This window comes from Paralichthys olivaceus, chromosome 4 (genome assembly GCF_024713975.1).
Source record: "Paralichthys olivaceus isolate ysfri-2021 chromosome 4, ASM2471397v2, whole genome shotgun sequence".
In the NCBI taxonomy this organism is placed as follows: Eukaryota; Metazoa; Chordata; class Actinopteri; order Pleuronectiformes; family Paralichthyidae; genus Paralichthys; species Paralichthys olivaceus.
The window spans coordinates 10,030,400-10,038,076 of record NC_091096.1 but is presented as its reverse complement, the minus strand read 5'-3'; the positions used below and the strand labels follow the sequence as shown (position 1 = coordinate 10,038,076).

The 7,677-nt window shown below is 41.7% G+C and overlaps 1 protein-coding gene across 2 annotated transcripts in view; it reads left to right on the top strand.

Moving 5' to 3' along the window:
• The first annotated feature begins 4,573 nt into the window (after nt 1–4,573).
• The window catches only part of pde4d (phosphodiesterase 4D, cAMP-specific), a 166,018-nt gene continuing 162,914 nt past the window's right edge, over nt 4,574–7,677 (top strand). For both annotated transcript variants that reach the window (XM_069523626.1, XM_069523627.1), the window contains exon 1: nt 4,574–4,753. The gene's annotated coding sequence lies outside the window, so the exon portion shown is untranslated. The remainder of the gene's footprint in view (nt 4,754–7,677) is intronic.

Sequence of the window (7,677 nt, the reverse complement as noted above, 5' to 3'; positions counted from 1 at the left end):
CCTGGATAAGAATGGTTACTAGATATTGAGTGAATTTTCATTTTTGGGTGAACTATCCCTTTAATCCCCACAAAGCAAATACGTATATATGCAAAACAAATAAAAATTAAAAAAAGTCTGACACTGAACCAGACACCAGGAAAAAAACTAAAATCTCCAGTTTCTCAACATTCACCAGAACATCCAGGTGTCAACGCTAGCAAGCTAGTTCTGGCAGCCAACTCAAGCTGCGCTGCTCCAATCATGTGACATACATCATGTGACACACATCATGTGACATACCTCATTCTCCACAATCATCTCTGATACACACCCACCTTACCTATGACAGAGTGTGAATCAGGAGTCCAGCATCTGCATCATATCTCCCGCAAATCAACCTCTCGGCTGTGTGGCCTGTGCACCGCTTCCTAGAAGAGCTGTGTGCCCGCAACGTTCATCCATCAGGCCTCAACTTCTTGAATCCAGAAAAACTTAACAGGGCGTCTTTCTCTCTGGGAAGAAATATGATTCCTGAAATACTTTTGTCCAAAAACTGGATGTGATGGGCTGAAAATCTGGTCTGATTCAAATGTAATCATTGTTCAACTGTCTGTTCCAGCTGCTCGTGTTCTGTTCCAGGTCAATATGTGTATGAGGGAAGAGGCACATTACCTTCAGTGTGTACATGTTCGAGTCTCTTCGGTCAAGATAAGACATTAACTCAAAATGTGTTGTGTGATTTCTCTAAAGAATCAACAGCACAGATGCATTTTCTCATAACTTCATCTCTCTGGGTGTTTTGGTGAGCTCTCTGTGTTATTGCGGCCGTTGTTCGCCATATTGTTTTTCTTTTAGCTTTGCAGTGGAAAATGTACTGGCCACTGGAATCAGACATATAAATGCAATGTGAGTAATGTGATGTTTTCTGTTGTTTGTCTGGACGAGAGCCCAGAGCTGAACATGTTCCACGAGTTGTAAGAAAAGGCGGCAGGCAGAATCAGCAGTAGTTGTCCAGAGGGGCGTCTCATGAGGTGCACACTTTGATTTGATTTGATCAGTCCTGATGTTTGTCATGCAAAGCTTTAGTACATGTGCACTGCTCTGCACTGTTTCACCCATCAAACTGTTCATACAGCACAGCAGAACATCCAGAGGTAACCTTCATTTCATGTACACATGTGCAGTGACTGAATTAACAACTTGCAGCCCCATCCATTTTAACAAGTGCTTGAACAATCTAATACCGTGTAGCATGCTGAGAGTTCTTTCATATTGTCACATTTCTTGCTGATTTTTTTAACAATCCACTGTAAATTAAAGTGTTTAAGTTAATACATATTTTCATTACAATCACAATGGTAAAAATATTTCTTATCTGTGTACCTGCTTATTGCAAAGGGAGGAAAACTGCTGTGCTTAAAGCACCATCCCTTTAAGAGAGTCACAGAGACACAGTATGTGTAGGCTGAAGCAAAACGGGCTGGAATCGAACTGTGGGATTTCATTGTGAAAAGTTGTTAAGATGAAGAGGGACATGTGGACTAACGGAACTTTCGAAAGTTATAGAAAATTGCATGAGATCAAATTAAAAAAAAAGATTTTTGAAAAACATCAGGTGATTTTCGGTCCCTTGTGTATGTCAAGCTGCAAAATTGCTTGATTGTACATTTCCCATAATGCAGTCGTGCACTTGTGTCACTTTTTTATTGGACCCTTCATGCCTAATGAAAGCCCACATCTGTCAGCTTTTATGCCCCCAGTTTGGAATCTGTTGTAAATTGCAAGTCTTATAAACCAAGCTGATGACATCAGTATGACATCACCAGGGACATTTAAAGACCAGCTCCGCCAGGCCACACAGAAAGTCATTGGTAGCTTCACTTATCGCTATGGTGACATGGTGTTGTTTTGTGGAGCTTTCATCCAGATTAACACACTTATTTGTTTTATGGCAGCGTTATGAGGGAAGACTGTTATGACAACAGCAGATAACTGACGGCTGTAGCTTTATATTAAACAGACGTGTATGAGAGTAGCATCGCTCTGACCAAACTCAAATAACCAGCTGTGGTCGTCATCGCTACAATATGTCATCAACATGACCGGCAGATAACCTTTGGCATGTTTTTCATTTTAACAGCAGCTAATACATTTTCTGTTAAGATGAGTTACTGTTGTTGGTTTGTAGTTAGTCAGTACCAAATATGATGATACCGAATAATGAAAAATGTGTTTGTGGCAAATGATCTGATCTTAGAGAACAAAATGAGTTTTATTTATCGTTATGAAAGATTTTCTGGTTATATGTAGGTTTATAGCAGTTTATTGATTGTGGTTTACAGTGACTTGATTTATATATCATGTGTTTATTTACATTTAAATAAACCTCAATCTCTCCCTGATCTCTAAAGTTGAGTGCTTGAGTCAACTGTTGCTCAGGAGGAAAAGAGGGTCGTCCACTATCTAAAAGCGGATTAGTTTGATTCCCAGCCTCTGTTCTACATGCTGAAATGTAGTTGGGCATGACCCGGAACCCCGAATATTTCCTGGTGGCCGACAGTGTGTGAGCGATGTGTGATAGAAAGTGACAGATACACTGTATGAATGTGTGTGTGAATGGGTGAATGACAAAATTGCACGAAGCAACTTTCAAGACCGAACTCAATCCACCACCTAACTCCACTGCTGATAGTAAATGTAGTGCTTAATGGGCTGCAGCACTTTTCTAGTCTTATTGATCACTCAGAGCTCTTTACTCTACAAGCCACAATTACTACTTCCCACATATGTTCATACAAGACTGTGCACTTTTCTATCACACACCAGTCACAAGCTGTTGGTTCAGCTGTCAGGGGCAATTTGGAGTTCAGTATCTTCCCAAAAACACTTTGGCATGTAGGCTGGAGGAGCCGTGGATGAAGCCATGATGTTCTAGTCAGATGACGACCACAAGAAAGTTTAGAAGAACATGAACACAACTTTATGACAGACACGACTGGCTAATGATGTCAAACCTGTTATCAAAGTGTTGACCAGTAAAGGGGAATAAGTGTGTTATCCAAACTATTTAAGATTTAGTGTTTTCTACATTTGTTTTTTTTTACAGTGCATTGTCCGAGGTTAAGAATGAACTGGTGGTCAGCAGTTGTCACAGATTTAATATATTCTAAGTCCTCACGCCAAGTCATCATCATTATTGTGCAAATATAATATTCAAACAAAGATTTGCGCACAATTATTTCTCTGATCGTGATCCAAATGTTCCAGATACATTTTTGTGCAGCTCAGAGTCCCGCCTCTCTTTAATTCACCTCATGGCTGAGGTGAGTATCTCTCTTGACCAAACACTGTAGCACCAACACCTCCAGGGTGAAAACAAAGGCATCTGACTCTGTGTGTGTGTGTGTGTGTGTGTGTGTGTGTGTGTGTGTGTGTGTGTGTGTGTGTGCGCGTCACTTCAATAAATAAATATGAGTTAGTTTCAGCAGTTTACAAGTTGAGCAAATATCCACTGGCTTAGAAACACAAACCACATCTGCCTCATCAGTGTGTTGTTACACACATAGACCATTAAGAATTCATCTCTTTCTCAGGGTGCAGTGGTATTCCTCATTATCTCTGGGAACTGCAAATTCCTTTGCGGGTGTGCGACTATGCAGACTTCTACTAATATGTCAAACCACATTCAGTGTTTATTCCTCTGTGTGTTATGTTTCCATTTCTGAGTATTTTTTCCATGAATAGATCCAAAAATTGGATAAACACTTCAAATGAATCTCTGGATATTAATATCTCCAGAAGCTGAAGTTGGGCAAGAAGCAGGGTACACCCTGAACAGCTCACCAGCACATCAGAGGGCCAAAGTACAAACACAAGTAAGCCTTCACACTCAGTCAATGTTGAATTAGTCTTAACTGCATGTGTTTGGACTGTGGGAGGGACATTGAGATAACCCTTGCAGACACGAGGGCAACACGAACCCAGAAGATTCGAACCCACATTCATGTTTTCATGAACAAATATGAAAATGATATAAATGTTCATATCTTTATATTGATAAGAAAGACAAAACAAATGTTTTTCTATTCCTTAAATAATTCTGAAAGCAACTTGAATGAAGTTGAAGTTTCCCCCACTTGTGGATATCAGTCCCCTAAATATGCCTGATTCTTCTCATCAAGATCCACAAATTATTTCCAGGCATAATAAATGTTTGTCCCGATCCTTGTCATAAGTTTGGAAGTGTCTTGGCCCGTGTCCCATCCTTCCATCAAGTTTCAGACAAAAAACAACAAAAGAAAGAAAGAAACTAAACCATAAACTTGATCATCTCAAAGAGAGATTAAAAGCACATTGCTATAATATTGATATTGTTTAATTGCCCAGCTTCACTGTTCCACTGTCACACTCCTCTCCTCCTCAACTGTGGAACTTCCAGGAGAAGAGGGGTGGGACGGTGGGTTGGTCTGTGGGTCGGGCCGGAGCAACATGAGGCACACGATTGGCCGAGAGGCAGGAAGCACACTGCCGTGATTGGCTGTGAGGCCTTGGAGCTCAGAGCTTTGTTCCCTCCTCCTTACTTCCAGAGAGCATCATCAGTCAGTGAACAGCAACGGAAGAAGAGGAGGAGGAGTGGAATCTCTGTGTGTGTGGTGGTGGGAGATGAACAACACACACTTAAGTTTGTTTTGGTCTCTTCTCTGATTGGGAGCAGACAGGGACGCAGTGGAATAAGTCAACTCTTTCTGGAAGTTTCTCCAAAGGACATAAAGTAAGTTCACAGAGTCTCTTTATGAACTGTCAGAAGTAGTGTGTGTGTGTGGGGGGGCTATTGGAGGAAAAGGGACACATCACTGTTTTAACTGTGACATCAGACAGAAAATACACACATCAGCTCCTCCTCTGCACAGTTTGCATGCACACACTCAATGTGCAAGTGAGAAGTGTGTGTGTTTACATGCAGGCAGCATGTGATCAGTCAGAGTACGTGTACGTCTTTCAAAGTGTCTTGTCTCTGTCCATAGCAGCCTTGTGCTTCAGGGGTTTGGAGGGAGCGGTGCAGTGCGACTTCAAGGTGACAAGAAGCTCATCAGCAGCAAACTTCTTACTGCAATGCTCCTCACTGACAAACGAGCTCAAGGACCCCCCCCCCCCCCCTCACCTCCCTTAAAAAACTCTCCTGCTGGTGTGACTTTCAGGCTGCAGGCTGCTGCTGCTGCTGCTGGTGATGGCAGTGGATAGTTGGCTATAAATAGGCCTGCTCCAAATTGTGCTGCAGTCACGCATAAATTCAGGGAGAACGAGACGTGACACAGCCATTGTTTGCATTAGAGTCTGACTCCAGTGTAAACAAAGATTAATACATCCTGATGCCCCCTCTTTTATACCCTGAGGGGAGGGGAGGTGATGGCACACACAGAGAGGGGGACAATAGAAGTAGGCGCGCCATGTGTCCGTCAGTGTGTGTCTGTTTTGTGTGGAGGTGAAAAGTGCTTCCATGTGTCACTTTTTTTCATGTCAAACTTCCACACGTGGCAGAAACGGTTCCCTTTAAGAGGGTTATCACCTCTGCTGATCAGTCAGAGAGCAGTTCCCCCCCGATTTCCACACACGCTCTTATCACACCAGCAGTCAAAGCAGCTGGTTAATTCAAACAAGGAAACAGGCTTTTGCTCGTTGTGATGTATGTGATGGAGAGTGAGTTTAAAAAGTTCTGTGACGCAGAATTGGCAGACGACCTGATAACAAACACATGGAGCATGTTTATATTTCAAATGCCAGCCACCCTCTCAGACGTGCTCAGATGCCAAAGCTATGAAGTTTGTTTCATAAAAACCAGTTTGCCCCGTCAGCTCTTCGAATCACATTTTTACCTCCACAAAGGAGGTTATGTTTCCCCCTGCTCTGTTTGTTTGTTTGTGGGTTGGTTTGTTTGTCAGCAGGATTACGTAAAATCTACTGAAAGGAATTCCACTGAACTGGGTGGAAGGAAGGGACATGGGCCAAGAAAGAAACCATTACATTTTGGCAGGGATGCGGACAAATGGGCAGATCCAGGAATATTTTTATCTCTTTCTTTTTACAGGAAATAATTGATAAAAAAAAAGTCAGGCATGTTCAGGGAACTGAATTTAATTTATATGCACTCAAACTTCTAGTTAACATCGGTTTTAGTCAAAGAAATAGTTCAACATGTTCGACACGTTTTCTTCCTTTCTTGCCAAGATGAAGATGTGAGAAACTCTCATGTATGTTCCTTGTATCACAGTACACAGGAGACAGGAGGGGATTCCTCAATGCGATGGCAAAAAAAAAGATAAACTGATTAATTGAAGATACATTGAAATGTATTGCAGGGGTGTGGGTTTTCTCAGCTTTTGTTCATTAACAAATATGTTTCAAAATCTGTAGCCACCATGTGTGTGTATGTGTAGCTGAGATGATGTGGACTCAGTCAGGAATGGTTAGTTTATATAAGATAAGACAAGATAAGACTTTATTCATCCCACACTGGGGAAATTTGGACATTACAGCAGCAGAAGGGCATTAAAGGTCCAGTGTGTAAGATTTAGGTGAAAGGGAATCATTGGTAGAAATTTAATGTAGAATAATCCTCATGATCCTCACTAGTTCATCTAAATTGTATGAATAGTAGTTGTCTTTACCCCAGACAAGACCCTTTATATTTAAATACTTTATATTTACATCGAGGGGGTCCTCTCTACGGAGGCCGCCATGTTTTTTACATTAGTCCAGACTGGACAAACTAAACACCTTTTGAGTTTTCATGACAACTGAAGCTACCACAGGTTCTTTTTCATGTTTGGAAGGAGAGGATGAGGGGTGTTCAGCTGCAACATTCAACTTCACCACTAGATATCACAAAATTCTACACACTGTACCTTTAAGAAAGAGAGAAAAATTAACAAAAATAAGAATAAAAATATACATATATATATAGATATAGATATAAAGAAAAAAGTAAACATCCATGTTCAATAGTTTTACAACTATGTCTAAATGAACAAGATGGATTTGGTTTGGAACCTATGGGGACTGGGTGGAGGTGTGTGCTCTCCTGAGTGATATTCTATTTTATTTAACTCAGATTGAAGAATATGCCCCAAAAAAGTTGGGCCTATGACGTCCATCATAAATGTCCAAACAAGCATCTTTCTCCTGTCGTTTGTTCCTCAAAGCATCAGCCAGTAGTGTCTATAATCTACCTGTCCGCCTATCTGTCAGCCTGCTCATCTCAGAGCTGCCTTATTGCAGTGTACGACACAGGGAGCCTTGTTTGGACCTGACCTCTACTATGCAAATATATGCTGTCAGATTGCCAGCCTGCACTTCGAATCCACGTGGATGAATCTGTGAGAGCGGCACACTGAGCTCATTGTTTCACCTGAGCATCACTGGCTGTAATCATGAGCCATGAGACTGACCCTTGTGACAGGGTTCGACTGTGCTCTCCTCCTCAGTGTGTGAGGAAGGGTCTCCTCTGCAGAGATCAGACCGTGTTAGACTGAAGTCTGAGTGAGTGACGTGTGCTGAGTCAGCAGCTTCTTTAAAAACCACACAGCATCAGAGAAGAGGAATCAGGAATCAGGGAATCTCAGCTTGTATTGTTGGTTGTTTTTCTGAATGAGTGTCGCTGTTTGCCTTTGTCAGTCAGTGGGAGGAGAGAGTAATGAG